The sequence below is a fragment of the Musa acuminata genome, chromosome BXJ2-1 (assembly GCF_036884655.1).
Source record: "Musa acuminata AAA Group cultivar baxijiao chromosome BXJ2-1, Cavendish_Baxijiao_AAA, whole genome shotgun sequence".
NCBI classification, from domain to species: Eukaryota; Viridiplantae; Streptophyta; class Magnoliopsida; order Zingiberales; family Musaceae; genus Musa; species Musa acuminata.
Genome location: NC_088338.1, coordinates 25,122,250 through 25,139,901, shown reverse-complemented (window position 1 = coordinate 25,139,901; position 17,652 = coordinate 25,122,250). Strand labels below are relative to the sequence as shown.

The window sequence follows — 17,652 nt, the reverse complement described above, 5'->3', positions numbered from 1 at the left end:
CCGGGATGCAAAAAGGAGTGCAACACGAGGACTTCCCAAGGGGTCACCCATCGTAGTACTACTATGGCCGAAGCACGCTAAACTTCGGTGTTTTGATGGGATCCGGTGATTTAGTGCTGCCATTATCGCACCCGTTTCGCGAGCTTCGTCCCTCGCCTATGTGCACGTCGCGGTCGGCGCATCAACGTCCGGAGCCTCTTGCCCGTCACGAAACCGTCGTCGCTTTCTCGAACGTTCACGAAATCCCTATTGCAAGCTCTCTCCGAGCCCTAGCCCGACGACTGCGTATCGGTCACGGCAAGCACGTGCCGAAACCATCGGCACTTTCTCGAACGATCTAGGAATCGCTATTGCGACCACAATTCGGAAAGCTCTCTCCGAGCCCCTCGATACTGACTGCGTAGCGGTCACAGCAAATTTCCAGCCCCAAAACAATCGTCTCGGAGCTCTACGGGAGATGTTTCGTATCCCGGGATGCAAAAAGGAGTGCAACACGAGGACTTCCCAGGGGGTCACCCATCGTAGTACTACTCTGGCCTAAGCACGCTTAACTTCGGAGTTTTGATGGGATCCGGTGAATTAGTGCTGGCATTATCGCACCCGTTTCGCGTGCTTCGTCCCTCGCCTATGTGCACGTCGCGGTCGGCGTATCAACGTCCGGAGCCTCTTGCCCGTCACGAAACCGTCGGCGGTTTCTCGAACGTTCACGAAATCCCTATTGCAAGCTCTCTCCGAGCCCTAGCCCGACGACTGCGTATCGGTCACGACAAGCGCGTGCCGAAACCATCGGCACTTTCGAGAACGATCTCGGAATCGCTATTGCGACCCCAATCCGGAAAGCTCTCTCCGAGCCCCTCGATACTGACTGCGTAGCGGTCACAGCAAATTTCCAGCCCCAAAACAATCTTCTCGGAGCTCTACGGTAGATGTTTCGTATCACGGGATGCAAAAAGGAGTGCAACACGAGGACTTCCCAGGGGGTCACCCATCGTAGTACTACTCTGGCCCAAGCACGCTTAACTTCGGAGTGTTGATGGGATCCGATGATTTAGTGCTGCATTATCGCACCCGTTTCGCGTGCTTCGTCCCTCGCCTATGTGCACGTCGCGGTCGGCGTATCAACGTCCGGAGCCTCTTGCCCGTCACGACACCGTCGGCGCTTTCTCGAACGTTCACGAAATCCCTATTGCAAGCTCTCTCTAAGCCCTAGCCCGACGACTGCGTATCGGTCACGGCAAGCGCGTGCCGAAATCATCGGCACTTTATAGAACGATCTCGAAATCGCTATTGCGACCGCAATCCAGAAAGCTCTCTCCAAGCCCCTCGATACTGACAGCGTAGCGGTCACAGCAAATTTCCAGCCCCAAAACAATCGTCTCGGAGCTCTACGGGAGATGTTTCGAATCCCGGGATACAAAAAGGAGTGCAACACGAGGACTTCCCAGGGGGTCACCCATCCTAGTACTACTCTGGCCCAAGCACGCTTAACTTCGGAGTTTTGATGGGATCCGTTGATTTAGTGCTGGCATTATCGCACCCGTTTCGCGTGCTTCATCCCTCGCCTATGTGCACGTCGCGGTCGGCGTATCAACGTCCGGAGCCTCTTGCCCGTCACGAAACCGTCGGCGCTTTCTCAAACGTTCACGAAATCCCTATTGCAAGCTCTCTCTAAGCCCTAGCCCGACGACTGCGTATCGATCACAGCAAGCGCGTGCCGAAATCATCGGCACTTTATAGAACGATCTCGGAATCGCTATTGCGACCCCAATCCGGAAAGCTCTCTCCGAGCCCCTCGATACTGACTGCGTAGCGGTCACAGCAAATTTCCAGCCCCAAAACAATCGTCTCGGAGCTCTACGGGAGATGTTTCGAATCCTGGGATGCAAAAAGTAGTGCAACACGAGGACTTCCCAGGGGGTCACCCATCCTAGTACTACTCTGGCCCAAGCACGCTTAACTTCGGTGTTTTGATGGGATCCGGTGATTTAGTGCTGCCATTATCGCACCCGTTTCGCGAGCTTCGTCCCTCGCCTATGTGCACGTCGCGGTCGGCGCATCAACGTCCGGAGCCTCTTGCCCGTCACGAAACCGTCGTCGCTTTCTCGAACGTTCACGAAATCCCTATTGCAAGCTTTCTCCGAGCCCTAGCCCGACGACTGCGTATCGGTCACGGCAAGCGTGTGCCGAAACCATCGGCACTTTCTATAACGATCTAGGAATCGCTATTGCGACCCCAATTCGGAAAGCTCTCTCTGAGCCCCTCGATACTGACTGCGTAGCGGTCACAGCAAATTTCCAGCCCCAAAACAATCGTCTCGGAGCTTTACGGGAGATGTTTCGAATCCCGGGATGCAAAAAGTAGTGCAACACGAGGACTTCCCAGGGGGTCATCCATCCTAGTACTACTCTGGCCCAATCACGCTTAACTTCGAAGTTTTGATGGGATCCGGTGATTTAGTGCTGCCATTATCGCACCCGTTTCGCGTGCTTCGTCCCTCGCCTATGTGCATGTCGCGGTCGGCGTATCAACGTCCGGAGCCTCTTGCCCGTCACGAAACCGTCGGCGCTTTCTCGAACGTTCACGAAATCCCTATTGCAAGCTCTCACCGAGCCCTAGCCCGATGACTTCGTATCGGTCACGGCAAGCGCGTGCCGAAACCATCGGCACTTTCGAGAACGATCTCGGAATCGCTATTGTGACCCCAATCCGGAAAGCTCTCTCCGAGCCCCTCGATACTGACTGCGTAGCGGTCACAGCAAATTTCCAGCCCGAAAACAATCGTCTCGGACCTCTACGGGAGATGTTTCGTATCACGGGATGCAAAAAGGAGTGCAACATGAGGACTTCCCAGGGGGTCACCCATCGTAGTACTACTCTGGCCCAAGCACGCTTAACTTCGGAGTTTTGATAGGATCCGGTGATTTAGTGCTGCATTATCGCACCCGTTTCGCGTGCTTCGTCCCTCGCCTATGTGCACGTCGCGGTCGGCGTATCAACGTCCGGAGCCTCTTGCCCGTCACGAAACCGTCGGCGCTTTCTCGAACATTCACGAAATCCCTATTGGAAGCTCTCTCTAAGCCCTAGCCCGACGACTGCGTATCGGTCACGGCAAGCGCGTGCCGAAATCATCAGCACTTTATAGAACGATCTCGAAATCGCTATTGCGACCGCAATCCGGAAAGCTCTCTCCGAGCCCCTCGATACTGACAGCGTAGCGGTCACAGCAAATTTCCAGCCCCTAAACAATCGTCTCGGAGCTCTACGGGAGATGTTTCGAATCCCGGGATGCAAAAAGGAGTGCAACACGAGGACTTCCCAGGGGGTCACCCATCCTAGTACTACTCTGGCCCAAGCACGCTTAACTTCGGAGTTTTGATGGGATCCGGTGATTTAATGCTGGCATTATCGCACCCGTTTCGCGTGCTTCATCCCTCGCCTATGTGCATGTCGCGGTCGGCGTATCAATGTCCGGAGCCTCTTGCCCGTCACGAAACCGTCGGCGCTTTCTCAAACGTTCACGAAATCCCTATTGCAAGCTCTCTCTAAGCCCTAGCCCGACGACTGCGTATCGGTCACGGCAAGCGCGTGCCGAAATCATCGGCACTTTATAGAACGATCTCGAAATCGCTATTGCGACCGCAATCCGGAAAGCTCTCTCCGAGCCCCTCGATACTGACCGCGTAGCGGTCACAGCAAATTTCCAGCCCCAAAACAATCATCTCGGAGCTCTACGGGCGATGTTTCGAATCCCGGGATGCAAAAAGGAGTGCAACACGAGGACTTCCCAGGGGGTCACCCATCCTAGTACTACTCTGGCCCAAGCACGCTTAACTTCGGTGTTTTGATGGGATCCGGTGATTTAGTGCTGCCATTATCGCACCCGTTTCGCGAGCTTCGTCCCTCGCCTATGTGCACGTCGCGGTCGGCGCATCAACGTCCGGAGCCTCTTGCCCGTCACGAAACCGTCGTCGCTTTCTCGAACATTCACGAAATCCCTATTGCAAGCTCTCTCCGAGCCCTAGCCCGACGACTGCGTATCAGTCACGGCAAGCGCTTGCCGAAACCATCGGCACTTTCTATAACGATCTAGGAATCGCTATTGCGACCCCAATTCGGAAAGCTATCTCCGAGCCCCTCGATACTGACTGCGTAGCGGTCACAGCAAATTTCCAGCCCCAAAACAATCGTCTCGGAGCTTTACGGGAGATGTTTCGAATCCCGGGATGCAAAAAGTAGTGCAACACGAGGACTTCCCAGGGGGTCAACCATCCTAGTACTACTCTGGCCCAAGCACGCTTAACTTCGGTGTTTTGATGGGATCCGGTGATTTAGTGCTGCCATTATCGCACCCGTTTCGCGAGCTTCGTCCCTCGCCTATGTGCACGTCACGGTCGGCGCATCAACGTCCGGAGCCTCTTGCCCGTCACGAAAACGTCGTCGCTTTCTCGAACGTTCACGAAATTCCTATTGCAAGCTCTCTCCGAGCCCTAGCCCGACGACTGCGTATCGGTCACGGCAAGCGCGTGCCGAAACCATCGGCACTTTCTATAACGATCTAGGAATCGCTATTGCTACCCCAATTCGGAAAGCTCTTTCCGAGCCCCTCGATACTGACTGCGTAGCGGTCACAGCAAATTTCCAGCCCCAAAACAATCGTCTCGGAGCTCTACGGGAGATGTTTCGAATCCCAGGATGCAAAAAGGAGTGCAACACGAGGACTTCCCAGGGGGTCACCTGTCACGACCCGACAAAATATCGACAATATTAAAATTTTTTTTTTCCAAAACAACTAACCCAGGATCCAAACACACATTTGAGGTCACTAAGAAAACATTCAGATCAAAAATTTCACTTCTATAATCTACCAATTCATAACCCTGTGCAATTCATAAACATAGCACACATCACTCGATAATTCATACAATCTGAACTCGACTCATCAAAATAAAAACCACAATATAAATCCACAAGTGGGGAAATCTATGCAGTCACCACAATCATCGATTTACCATAAGTTCATATCATTACACAAATTTAATTTAACATTCCAAAACCCTATACATGAGGGATCCTTTAACTTACACAAAATCCACAGGTTTAGATTCATAGTCACATTTCATTAGATGCAAGGTAGCTTATACACAACTACATATATGCTAACAAAAGTTCTACCCAACGTCTTCTAAACTTTCCACTGCCTCAGCCCATTCTTAACATTTAAGCAAGCGATACGCTATCCTGAAAAATTTATCAACAAACGGGGTGAGCATAAAGAGCTCAGCAAGTGACTAACATATCCATATCAAAATAGTACAATTTCCAAAGAGATACAGTTTCAAAACACAAAGCTGAATATACGATTTCGTAGACATAATATCATTAGGAGCAGAATCACAATTGTCCTTTTAATCATACATATTTGGTTCCTGACAGATGGGGCATAGAGTAATTGGAGCATATCAGAAACAAAGGAAACATATTGGAGCTTATCAATGGCATATAAAATGTTCCAAAACACATCAACGACATATGGAACATTACGAAGCAAACTCAACAGTGAATGAAGCATTTCAGAGCATATCAAACTCATATGTCGTACAGAAGCTCAAACGTCGTCCTTGACGTTGCAATCATATCATATTTATCCAGAGCAGGAACAGAAATAACTCACCAAGACTCTGGATGTCATATCAAACATATAGAGGGTGTAGTGGGATCTCAGTCAGAATGTGATTCATCCATTTCTGAATGACCACCTGACAAAAGTCTCCCACGTCTGGGAGCTCCATCCACCCACGTCTAGGTGAAGTCAAAGGGGGTCGGCAGAGCATCGCAGGCTCTAAGCAATATCCCACATAGCGGGACCCCACATAGCGGGCAAATAAGCGCATACCAGAATATCCCACATAGCGGGACCCCACATAGCGGGCAAATCAGCGCATACCCTTTACCATTTCTGGCAAAGGTCCAGACAATCCCACACACCAGAGTACAAGAAGGCGGTTTCAACAAAATGCAGCATATAACGGAAGCACACGCGGAACAACCAAACGTACATGTGCCTTTTCAAAAACAATGTGATGCAAGGAACAAATCTCTCACAAAAGTATTCATTTTAGGGAAAGAATTGAAAGCAAGAGTGTACAGGGATTCCAAGCAATCATAACCAGCTCAATTCCAATAAGAAGGTTAGGCGAATTCAAGTATCCAAAGGAAATGGAACAGAATACGCGAAATCGACCAAAGCTCGATTTCGGACAGAATTCCAGTGGCACACCAAACAAATATTTCAGAATAACAAATATGCTCCAATACCCATAAGAAGGCTATGGTTGAACCATATATCAGTCTATATTCGGATGGAACAGATTTCATATGAAACAGGGCTCCCAACACAGAGTTACCTCTGATTTGGTAACATAAGGTCAAAATCACAATCACTGGTTTGCAGACTTTATAGGATCGGATTCAACAGACGATAGGGTGAGCAATTGAACTCCAAAATTTTCAAACTATATGTCAAAAGAGAGAATTTCAAGTCTAGTTTCAAATAAAATCAGTTTAGTACAAGTCAGAATTTTCAACAGGGAGTTATAGGCGTTTTAGTATCGAAAGGTCAGAAATCTTGAACTCTGTTTTACAGCGTCTATAGGCTCTTTTGAAACAAATTTTTGGGTAAGTATTCGGTGTCCAAAATCTACAAAATCAGTGTCAAAAGAAAGATATACGAGTCTAATTTCAAACAAAAATAGTTCCTGCCTGAATTCTCATTCTGTACTAAAACTTAGGGCTGAAACAGTGCTTAGGGGTCAGTTTACCGAAAACTTTCAGAATCCATAGTTCTATGTCCAAAGAGAAACATATCAGTTTCTAAATAAAAATCTTCCAATTTATTTTGAGTCAACATAAAAACAGAGTCAAATACTGCTGTAGGATGGGGTTAGAACACTTGCCTTTGCAAATTTTGACCCGAAGTAACAAGATTAAAGCAAAAACCCTAAAAGCCCCAAATTTTCTTTCTCTTCTCCTTCTTCTTCTTCTTCTTCTTCTTCTTCTTCTTCTTTTCTTTCCCTGATCACCCACGAGCTGCCTCCTCTGCTTCCTTAACAACGAAGGCAGAGAGGCTTAAGCGGTGGAATTTGTCATTTGGTGCATTTTGCAGTTTAGTCCTTATTTTTATCATATTCACGATTAGGTCCTTAGGGTTTACATATAGGTCCTCAGATTCTTTTTTTTTCTTTTTTTTGAACAGATCTCCCAAATCTTACAAATAGGTTACCTCTAATTCATACTCTATTTCTTTTGTCAATTAAAATAGATGCTTACATTATCACCAAAAATTTATACGAACATTCGGAAATGAGGGGTGTTACACTCTCCCCCCCTTAAAAGAAAAATTTAGTCCTCTAAATTTATCGTACCTCTATTCGATGAAAAGACGAGGATACACCTTTTTCATTTCCTCTTCTAGCTCCCAAGTTGTCTCTTCTCCAGAATGATGTCTCCAATTTACTTGAACCAGTGGGATGACCAGATTCCTTAGGACATTTTCTTTCTTATCAATAATCTGAATAGGCTCTTCCACATAGGATAAATCTTTATCGATCTCCACCAGCTCATACTTAATGATGTGAGAAGGGTCATACATATACTTTCTAATTATCGAGACATGAAATATATCATGGACATGGCTCAATGCTGGTGGCAAGGCAATCCTGTAAGCGACAGAACCAACCCTCTCAAGAACCTCAAAAGGTCCAATAAATCTTGGGCTTAATTTTCCTTTCTTCCCAAACCTCATAATGCCTTTGGAAGGGGAGACTTTTAAGAATACAAAATCTCCGATTTCAAACTCAATATCTCGTCTTCTATTGTCAGCATAACTCTTTTGACGACTCTGAGCAGTTTTTAACCTTTTCCTTATTACTTGAATTTTCTCGGTAGTTTCTTGTACCTTGTCCGGTGCTAATAGCTTTCTGTCTCCAACTTCCTCCCAACATATAGGTGTTATGCACTTTCGCCCATATAGAGCTTCATAAGGAGCCATCTGAATACTTGAATGATAACTATTATTATACGTGAACTCAACAAGTGAAATATCCTTATCCCATTCACCTTTCCAATCCATAACATAGGCTCTAAGCAAATCCTCAAGTGTTTGAATTGTTCTTTCTGACTGACCATCAGTCTGAGGATGATATGCAGTACTAAACTTGACTTTAGTGCCCATCGACTCCTGCAATTTTCTCCAGAATCTAGAGAGAAATCTGGAGTCTCTATTAGAGATAATCTCCTTTGGAATACCATGAAGTCTTACTACTTCATTAACATATAAATCTGCAAGTCTATCAAGTGAATAAGTCATATTAATCGGTAGGAAATGCGCAGATTTTGTTAACCTATCAATGATAACCCAAATAGCATCATGCTTCCTCGAGGTTCTGGGTAGTCCTGAAACAAAATCCATAGTAATACATTCCCATTTCCATTCAGGAATAACTAAAGGTTGCAACAACCCTCCAGGTCTTTGGTGTTCTACTTTGATTTGCTGACAAGTCAAACATTTAGAAACATACATTGCAATTTCTTTCTTCATGCCTTTCCACCAATAATGACTTCGAAGATCTCTATACATCTTAGTGCTCCCAGGGTGTAGGGTGTACTTTGAAGTATGACTTCCAGTTAGGATTTGATTCTTGATAACTAGTTCATTTGGTACACATACTCTCTCCCCAAATCTCAATAGGCCATCCTTTGAAATTTGAAATTGTGGCTTCAATCCCTTTTCTACTTCACTCCTCAAGTAGATTAAATGTGGATCTCGTAATTGTCCTTCCTTAAGTTGTTGCATAAGATCAGACTGCACTTGAATGGAGGCCATCAGAATCATCGAGTCTTGCTCTTTCCTCAAAGCTTTCAAATCAAAATTTTCTTCTATTAGCTTCCATTGCTTTACGACCAGACTAGCCATAAAACTTGTAGATTTCCTACTAAGTGCATCAGCTACAACATTGGCCTTGCCTGGGTGATAACGGATGGCACAATCATAATCCTTCAGAAGTTCTATCCATCTTCGCTGCCTCATGTTCAACTCCTTCTGGGTGAAAATATATTTTAAACTCTTGTGATCAGTGAAAATTTCAAACTGTCGACCATACAAATAATGTCTCCAAATCTTTAGAGCAAAAATAATTGCTGCCAATTCCAAATCATGAGTTGGATAATTCAATTCATAACCTTTAAGTTGCCTAGAAGCATAAGCAATTACTCTCCCTTCCTGCATCAAAACACATCCTAGGCCCTTTCTTGAAGCATCAGTATAAACTACAAATCCCTCACTACCACTTGGAATAGTGAGAATAGGGGCACTAGTCAATCTTCTTTTTAACTCTTGAAAGCTTTGCTCACAATCATCACCCCATACAAATTTCATATTCTTCTTAGTGAGTTTGGTGAGAGGTTGAGCAATTCGAGAAAATCCCTCCACAAATCTCCTGTAATAACCTGCCATGCCCAAGAAACTTCTAACCTCTGTTACATTTGTTGGTACTTCCCATTCAACTACAGCTTCTATTTTCCTTGGATCAACAGATATGCCCTTCCCTGAAATCACATGGCCTAAGAAAGCAACTTCATTCAACCAAAATTCACATTTGCTGAACTTCGCATACAACTTCTTTTCTCTTAGTATGGACAACACATCTCTCAAGTGTTCCTCATGCTCCTGATTACTCTTTGAATACACCAATATGTCATCAATAAATACAATTACACAGATATCCAAGAGCGGTTGAAATATCCTATTCATTAGTTCCATAAAAGCTGCAGGGGCATTAGTCAAACCAAATGGCATCACCAAGAATTCATAATGACCATATCGAGTTCTGAAAGCTGTTTTTGAAATATCCTCCTCCTTGATCTTCAACTGATAGTAACCTGACCTCAGGTCAATCTTAGAGAATACTTGTGCACCCTGCAGTTGATCAAACAAATCATCAATTCTAGGTATGGGATACTTGTTTTTGATGGTCACCTGATTCAACTGTCTATAATCAATACAAAGCCTCAATGTTCCATCCTTCTTCTTCACTAATAGTACCGGAGCACCCCATGGGGATACACTGGGTCGTATGAAACCCTTATCTAATAATTCTTGTATTTGCTTCTTTAATTCTTCTAACTCAAGTGGTGCCATTCTGTAGGGAGGCTTAGATATTGGGGTTGTACTGGGGACTAGATCAATAGCAAATTCACCCTCTCTATCTAGAGGTAAACCAGGCAAGTCATCAGGAAATACATCAGGAAACTCTTTGACCACTGAAATTTCATCTAAGTGGGTTTCCTGATTTGAATGCTCCTTTACACACACCATATAACAAAAACAACCTTTTTGAATAAGATGATAAGCTTGAAGTGTGGATATTAAGCAAGGAGGCAAATTATGCTTAATGCCCTCAAAGAAAAATATAGGCTGATCTGGTATGCAGAAAGTAATTATTTTTTTGTAACAATCAATACTAGCGTGATGAGAAGATAACCAATCCATGCCAAGTATAATATCAAAACCCTGGATCTCTAGGAGAATCAAATCAGCAAGGAATTCGTGGTCTCCTATAGAGATCAAACAAGATGGGTAGACCAAGTTTGTTGCCAATGAATCTCCAACAGCAGTTGTTACATATAACATATAATCCAGGGGTTTAGGTGGAATATCCAAGTGACAAGCAAAGTATTTTGAAACAAACGATAAGTTGGAGCCGGGATCAAACAAAACTTTTGCATTTCTTTTAGAAACATGAAGAATACCTTCCACCATTGATTTAGAAGCTCTAAAATCTTGTTCAGTGATAGCGTACACCCTAGCATGGGCTGAGGGTCTAGGAGACAGTGGCTCTTTTTTCCTGTTCAGTGGGCAATCTCTTAATTGATGATCTAGCTTTCCACAACCAAAACATGCTCCAGTCACCCGAAAACACCAGCCTGTCTCATGATTTAATCCGCATTTTGCACATAACTGAGTCCTCCCCCATGGTTTCCTTTTCTCAAATCCAGATGTCTTAAACCTCTTGTTACTATCTTCATATTCATTTTCCCTCCTGCTTTTGCTAGTAAATTTGTCCCTTTGGTTCTTGCCAATGATTTCTTGAATTTCCTCCATGTCTCTTTCAATTTTCAAAGCTCTTTCTACCGTATCAGCATATGTTTGTAATTTTAAAGCTGACATTCGGCTTCTTATTGCCGGCCGTAATCCCCTTTCAAACCTTCTTGCCTTTCTAGATTCATCATCAGTCATATGTGTGGCAAACCTAGAGAGCTCAGTAAATTTAGATTCATACTTTGTAACCGTCATACTTCCCTGGATAAGATTCAAGAACTCCAATTCTTTTTGCTCTCTCATGCAATCTGGAAAATATTTGTCGTAAAACTTTTCTTGGAATAACTTCCATGTCATTGGCTCATGTTTGATTTCAGACATCCTCTTAATCATTCTCCACCAGTGTTCAGCTTCTCCTTCCAGCATAAAGGTGGCAAGAAAAACCTTTCGTTCATCAGAGTAACTTAAGGCATCAAATATTTTCTCTATCTGCATCATCCATCATTCCGCCACCATTGGATCAGATTCACCACTGAAACTGGGAGGACTAAGCTTCTTAAACTGTCCAATTCCCAACCCCGTCCGGTTTGATGTCTCTATTCCATCATTACTTCCTTGTTGGACAGGTTGTTGTTGTTGTTGCATCACTTGTGCCATAGTCTCCAAAGTCCGCATAATACCACTCAATTGATCAGTAGTAGATGCAACAGGAGAACCAGATGATCTCATCATCCTTGCTTTCTAAAACATCAAAAGAACATTTTCTTTGATCAATCTCTAAATGATAGTCAATAAACCTAAAAAAAAAACATAATATTCTTAGTGATTCTCAAATCATGCTCTGATACCACCTCTGTCACGACCCGACAAAATATCGACAATATTAAAATTTTTTTTTTCCAACACAACTAACCCAGGATCCAAACACACATTTGAGGTCACTAAGAAAACATTCAGATCAAAAATTTCACTTCTATAATCTACCAATTCATAACCCTGTGCAATTCATAAACATAGCACACATCACTCGATAATTCATACAATCTGAACTCGACTCATCAAAATAAAAACCACAATATAAATCCACAAGTGGGGAAATCTATGCAGTCACCACGATCATCGATTTACCATAAGTTCATATCATTACACAAATTTAATTTAACATTCCAAAACCCTATACATGAGGGATCCTTTAACTTACACAAAATCCACAGGTTTAGATTCATAGTCACATTTCATTAGATGCAAGGTAGCTTATACACAACTACATATATGCTAACAAAAGTTCTGCCCAACGTCTTCTAAACTTTCCACTGCCTCAGCCCATTCTTAACATTTAAGCAAGCGATACGCTATCCTGAAAAATTTATCAACAAACGGGGTGAGCATAAAGAGCTCAGCAAGTGACTAACATATCCATATCAAAATAGTACAATTTCCAAAGAGATACAGTTTCAAAACACAAAGCTGAATATACGATTTCGTAGACATAATATCATTAGGAGCAGAATCACAATTGTCCTTTTAATCATACATATTTGGTTCCTGACAGATGGGGCATAGAGTAATTGGAGCATATCAGAAACAAAGGAAACATATTGGAGCTTATCAATGGCATATAAAATGTTCCAAAACACATCAACGACATATGGAACATTACGAAGCAAACTCAACAGTGAATGAAGCATTTCAGAGCATATCAAACTCATATGTCGTACAGAAGCTCAAACGTCGTCCTTGACGTTGCAATCATATCATATTTATTCAGAGCAGGAACAGAAATAACTCACCAAGACTCTGGATGTCATATCAAACATATAGAGGGTGTAGTGGGATCTCAGTCAGAATGTGATTCATCCATTTCTGAATGACCACCTGACAAAAGTCTCCCACGTCTGGGAGCTCCATCCACCCACGTCTAGGTGAAGTCAAAGGGGGTCGGCAGAGCATCGCAGGCTCTAAGCAATATCCCACATAGCGGGACCCCACATAGCGGGACCCCACATAGCGGGCAAATAAGCGCATACCAGAATATCCCACATAGCGGGACCCCACATAGCGGGCAAATCAGCGCATACCCTTTACCATTTCTGGCAAAGGTCCAGACAATCCCACACACCAGAGTACAAGAAGGCGGTTTCAACAAAATGCAGCATATAACGGAAGCACACGCGGAACAACCAAACGTACATGTGCCTTTTCAAAAACAATGTGATGCAAGGAACAAATCTCTCACAAAAGTATTCATTTTAGGGAAAGAATTGAAAGCAAGAGTGTACAGGGATTCCAAGCAATCATAACCAGCTCAATTCCAATAAGAAGGTTAGGCGAATTCAAGTATCCAAAGGAAATGGAACAGAATACGCGAAATCGACCAAAGCTCGATTTCGGACAGAATTCCAGTGGCACACCAAACAAATATTTCAGAATAACAAATATGCTCCAATACCCATAAGAAGGCTATGGTTGAACCATATATCAGTCTATATTCGGATGGAACAGATTTCATATGAAACAGGGCTCCCAACACAGAGTTACCTCTGATTTGGTAACATAAGGTCAAAATCACAATCACTGGTTTGCAGACTTTATAGGATCGGATTCAACAGACGATAGGGTGAGCAATTGAACTCCAAAATTTTCAAACTATATGTCAAAAGAGAGAATTTCAAGTCTAGTTTCAAATAAAATCAGTTTAGTACAAGTCAGAATTTTCAACAGGGAGTTATAGGCGTTTTAGTATCTAAAGGTCAGAAATCTTGAACTCTGTTTTACAGCGTCTATAGGCTCTTTTGAAACAAATTTTTGGGTAAGTATTCGGTGTCCAAAATCTACAAAATCAGTGTCAAAAGAAAGATATACGAGTCTAATTTCAAACAAAAATAGTTCCTGCCTGAATTCTCATTCTATACTAAAACTTAGGGCTGAAACAGTGCTTAGGGGTCAGTTTACCGAAAACTTTCAGAATCCATAGTTCTATGTCCAAAGAGAAACATATCAGTTTCTAAATAAAAATCTTCCAATTTATTTTGAATCAACATAAAAACAGAGTCAAATACTGCTGTAGGATGGGGTTAGAACACTTGCCTTTGCAAATTTTGACCCGAAGTAACAAGATTAAAGCAAAAACCCTAAAAGCCCCAAATTTTCTTTCTCTTCTCCTTCTTCTTCTTCTTCTTCTTCTTCTTCTTCTTCTTTTCTTTCCCTGATCACCCACGAGCTGCCTCCTCTGCTTCCTTAAGAACGAAGGCAGAGAGGCTTAAGCGGTGGAATTTGTCATTTGGTGCATTTTGCAGTTTAGTCCTTATTTTTATCATATTCACGATTAGGTCCTTAGGGTTTACATATAGGTCCTCAGATTCTTTTTTTTTCTTTTTTTTGAACAGATCTCCCAAATCTTACAAATAGGTTACCTCTAATTCATACTCTATTTCTTTTGTCAATTAAAATAGATGCTTACATTATCACCAAAAATTTATACGAACATTCGGAAATGAGGGGTGTTACACTCTCCCCCCCTTAAAAGAAAAATTTAGTCCTCTAAATTTATCGTACCTCTATTCGATGAAAAGACGAGGATACACCTTTTTCATTTCCTCTTCTAGCTCCCAAGTTGTCTCTTCTCCAGAATGATGTCTCCAATTTACTTGAACCAGTGGGATGACCAGATTCCTTAGGACATTTTCTTTCTTATCAATAATCTGAATAGGCTCTTCCACATAGGATAAATCTTTATCGATCTCCACCAGCTCATACTTAATGATGTGAGAAGGGTCATACATATACTTTCTAATTATCGAGACATGAAATATATCATGGACATGGCTCAATGCTGGTGGCAAGGCAATCCTGTAAGCGACAGAACCAACCCTCTCAAGAACCTCAAAAGGTCCAATAAATCTTGGGCTTAATTTTCCTTTCTTCCCAAACCTCATAATGCCTTTGGAAGGGGAGACTTTTAAGAATACAAAATCTCCGATTTCAAACTCAATATCTCGTCTTCTATTGTCAGCATAACTCTTTTGACGACTCTGAGCAGTTTTTAACCTTTTCCTTATTACTTGAATTTTCTCGGTAGTTTCTTGTACCTTGTCCGGTGCTAATAGCTTTCTGTCTCCAACTTCCTCCCAACATATAGGTGTTATGCACTTTCGCCCATATAGAGCTTCATAAGGAGCCATCTGAATACTTGAATGATAACTATTATTATACGTGAACTCAACAAGTGAAATATCCTTATCCCATTCACCTTTCCAATCCATAACATAGGCTCTAAGCAAATCCTCAAGTGTTTGAATTGTTCTTTCTGACTGACCATCAGTCTGAGGATGATATGCAGTACTAAACTTGACTTTAGTGCCCATCGACTCCTGCAATTTTCTCCAGAATCTAGAGAGAAATCTGGAGTCTCTATCAGAGATAATCTCCTTTGGAATACCATGAAGTCTTACTACTTCATTAACATATAAATCTGCAAGTCTATCAAGTGAATAAGTCATATTAATCGGTAGGAAATGCGCAGATTTTGTTAACCTATCAATGATAACCCAAATAGCATCATGCTTCCTCGAGGTTCTGGGTAGTCCTGAAACAAAATCCATAGTAATACATTCCCATTTCCATTCAGGAATAACTAAAGGTTGCAACAACCCTCCAGGTCTTTGGTGTTCTACTTTGATTTGCTGACAAGTCAAACATTTAGAAACATACATTGCAATTTCTTTCTTCATGCCTTTCCACCAATAATGACTTCGAAGATCTCTATACATCTTAGTGCTCCCAGGGTGTAGGGTGTACTTTGAAGTATGACTTCCAGTTAGGATTTGATTCTTGATAACTAGTTCATTTGGTACACATACTCTCTCCCCAAATCTCAATAGGCCATCCTTTGAAATTTGAAATTGTGGCTTCAATCCCTTTTCTACTTCACTCCTCAAGTAGATTAAATGTGGATCTCGTAATTGTCCTTCCTTAAGTTGTTGCATAAGATCAGACTGCACTTGAATGGAGGCCATCAGAATCATCGAGTCTTGCTCTTTCCTCAAAGCTTTCAAATCAAAATTTTCTTCTATTAGCTTCCATTGCTTTACGACCAGACTAGCCATAAAACTTGTAGATTTCCTACTAAGTGCATCAGCTACAACATTGGCCTTGCCTGGGTGATAACGGATGGCACAATCATAATCCTTCAGAAGTTCTATCCATCTTCGCTGCCTCATGTTCAACTCCTTCTGGGTGAAAATATATTTTAAACTCTTGTGATCAGTGAAAATTTCAAACTGTCGACCATACAAATAATGTCTCCAAATCTTTAGAGCAAAAATAATTGCTGCCAATTCCAAATCATGAGTTGGATAATTCAATTCATAACCTTTAAGTTGCCTAGAAGCATAAGCAATTACTCTCCCTTCCTGCATCAAAACACATCCTAGGCCCTTTCTTGAAGCATCAGTATAAACTACAAATCCCTCACTACCACTTGGAATAGTGAGAATAGGGGCACTAGTCAATCTTCTTTTTAACTCTTGAAAGCTTTGCTCACAATCATCACCCCATACAAATTTCATATTCTTCTTAGTGAGTTTGGTGAGAGGTTGAGCAATTCGAGAAAATCCCTCCACAAATCTCCTGTAATAACCTGCCATGCCCAAGAAACTTCTAACCTCTGTTACATTTGTTGGTACTTCCCATTCAACTACAGCTTCTATTTTCCTTGGATCAACAGATATGCCCTTCCCTGAAATCACATGGCCTAAGAAAGCAACTTCATTCAACCAAAATTCACATTTGCTGAACTTCGCATACAACTTCTTTTCTCTTAGTATGGACAACACATCTCTCAAGTGTTCCTCATGCTCCTGATTACTCTTTGAATACACCAATATGTCATCAATAAATACAATTACACAGATATCCAAGAGCGGTTGAAATATCCTATTCATTAGTTCCATAAAAGCTGCAGGGGCATTAGTCAAACCAAATGGCATCACCAAGAATTCATAATGACCATATCGAGTTCTGAAAGCTGTTTTTGAAATATCCTCCTCCTTGATCTTCAACTGATAGTAACCTGACCTCAGGTCAATCTTAGAGAATACTTGTGCACCCTGCAGTTGATCAAACAAATCATCAATTCTAGGTATGGGATACTTGTTTTTGATGGTCACCTGATTCAACTGTCTATAATCAATACAAAGCCTCAATGTTCCATCCTTCTTCTTCACTAATAGTACCGGAGCACCCCATGGGGATACACTGGGTCGTATGAAACCCTTATCTAATAATTCTTGTATTTGCTTCTTTAATTCTTCTAACTCAAGTGGTGCCATTCTGTAGGGAGGCTTAGATATTGGGGTTGTACTGGGGACTAGATCAATAGCAAATTCACCCTCTCTATCTAGAGGTAAACCAGGCAAGTCATCAGGAAATACATCAGGAAACTCATTAACCACTGAAATTTCATCTAAGTGGGTTTCCTGATTTGAATGCTCCTTTACACACACCATATAACAAAAACAACCTTTTTGAATAAGATGATAAGCTTGAAGTGTGGATA

At 42.5% G+C, this 17,652-nt stretch overlaps 4 non-coding genes and 6 pseudogenes across 4 annotated transcripts; all 10 read right to left on the bottom strand.

Annotated features, from left to right (window-relative positions):
• Positions 1-14: 14 nt before the first annotated feature.
• Positions 15-133, bottom strand: LOC135599250 (5S ribosomal RNA; annotated as a pseudogene).
• A 350-nt stretch (positions 134-483) lies between these two features.
• Positions 484-602, bottom strand: LOC135600046 (5S ribosomal RNA). Its single transcript, XR_010482380.1, has one exon. It is a non-coding gene; the product is annotated as a 5S ribosomal RNA (ribosomal RNA).
• A 350-nt stretch (positions 603-952) lies between these two features.
• LOC135602988 (5S ribosomal RNA) lies at positions 953-1,070 on the bottom strand (annotated as a pseudogene).
• Positions 1,071-1,420: 350 nt separating this feature from the next.
• Positions 1,421-1,539, bottom strand: LOC135599653 (5S ribosomal RNA). The gene has a single exon (XR_010482000.1). It is a non-coding gene; the product is annotated as a 5S ribosomal RNA (ribosomal RNA).
• Positions 1,540-1,889: 350 nt separating this feature from the next.
• On the bottom strand, positions 1,890-2,008 carry LOC135602150 (5S ribosomal RNA; annotated as a pseudogene).
• Positions 2,009-2,358: 350 nt separating this feature from the next.
• On the bottom strand, positions 2,359-2,477 carry LOC135603773 (5S ribosomal RNA; annotated as a pseudogene).
• Positions 2,478-2,827: 350 nt separating this feature from the next.
• Positions 2,828-2,945, bottom strand: LOC135603468 (5S ribosomal RNA; annotated as a pseudogene).
• Positions 2,946-3,295: 350 nt separating this feature from the next.
• LOC135601963 (5S ribosomal RNA) lies at positions 3,296-3,414 on the bottom strand. Its single transcript, XR_010483937.1, has one exon. It is a non-coding gene; the product is annotated as a 5S ribosomal RNA (ribosomal RNA).
• Positions 3,415-3,764: 350 nt separating this feature from the next.
• Positions 3,765-3,883, bottom strand: LOC135601117 (5S ribosomal RNA). Its single transcript, XR_010483421.1, has one exon. It is a non-coding gene; the product is annotated as a 5S ribosomal RNA (ribosomal RNA).
• Positions 3,884-4,233: 350 nt separating this feature from the next.
• Positions 4,234-4,352, bottom strand: LOC135602977 (5S ribosomal RNA; annotated as a pseudogene).
• Between the last annotated feature and the right edge of the window lie 13,300 nt (positions 4,353-17,652).